Consider the following 1,009-nt stretch of genomic DNA (forward strand, 5'->3'; position numbering starts at 1 on the left):
GATGAACAAGTAAAAATCCTAGGAACAGAAAAGAGATGGTTTGAAAGGGGAGTAAAGGAAGCGATTTTTGTTAAAAAATTTTCACCCTCTCTGAACCGTGAAGGAGGTATCAGATTTAACCTGTCTCCTATTTACAATAACTTGTTGACCAGTAAGGGACATAGACATGCTGATCAGGCTAACTGAAAGTAGCTATTCAGCCTTAGCCCAAATGCTTGTGGAGGCTCTCAGTCAATGATAGGGAGTTTAGAAACCAATGGGCCTCTTCACCATAGGGGCGTGACTAACCATCCCCACCCAGTCCTCAAACAGGCCACGCTCAGCCTTTTAGCGCAGAGCAACTTCCCGGAGTCTTCACGGAGACTTCAGGGTTGTCTACCGCTGACGAAGCTTCTGTGAGAGAAGCGAAACGTCCTTTTTTGTTTTTTTTTTGTTTTGTTTTTTGTTTTTTGTTTTTTACCCACAAGTACAGATGACGACTGACAGAACCCTTTCTACAATCTTCTATTGTCCAATTTCGATGAGCTTGTGCAAATTGTAGCCTCAGTTTCCTGTTCTTAGCTGAAAGGAGTGGCACCCGGCATGGTCTTCTGCTGCTGTAGCCCATCTGCCTCAATGTTCGCCGTACTGTGCGTTCAGAGATGCTCTTCTGCCTGCCTTGGTTGTAACGGGTGGTTATTTGAGTCACTGTTGCCTTTCTATCAGCTCAAACCAGTCTGGCCATTCTCCTCTGACCTCTGGCATCAACAAGGCATTTCCGCCCACAGAACTGCCGCTCACTGGATATTTTTTCTTTTTCGGACCATTCTCTGTAAACCCTAGAGATGGTTGTGCATGAAAATCCCAGTAGATCAGCAGTTCCTGAAATACTCAGACCAGCCCTTCTGGCACCAACAACCATGCCACGTTCAAAGCCACTCAAATCACCTTTCTTCCCCATACTGATGCTCGGTTTGAACTGCAGGAGATTGTCTTGACCATGTCTACATGCCTAAATGCACTGAGTTGC

General features: G+C 45.7%; 1 protein-coding gene across 1 annotated transcript in view; it reads left to right on the top strand.

Annotated features, from left to right (window-relative positions):
• The window catches only part of tspan4b (tetraspanin 4b), a 20,585-nt gene that overhangs the window by 8,792 nt on the left and 10,784 nt on the right, over positions 1 to 1,009 (top strand). The window lies entirely within an intron of this gene.

This window comes from Hippocampus comes, unplaced genomic scaffold, assembly GCF_001891065.2.
Source record: "Hippocampus comes isolate QL1 unplaced genomic scaffold, H_comes_QL1_v1.1 scaffold271, whole genome shotgun sequence".
Lineage (NCBI taxonomy): Eukaryota > Metazoa > Chordata > Actinopteri > Syngnathiformes > Syngnathidae > Hippocampus > Hippocampus comes.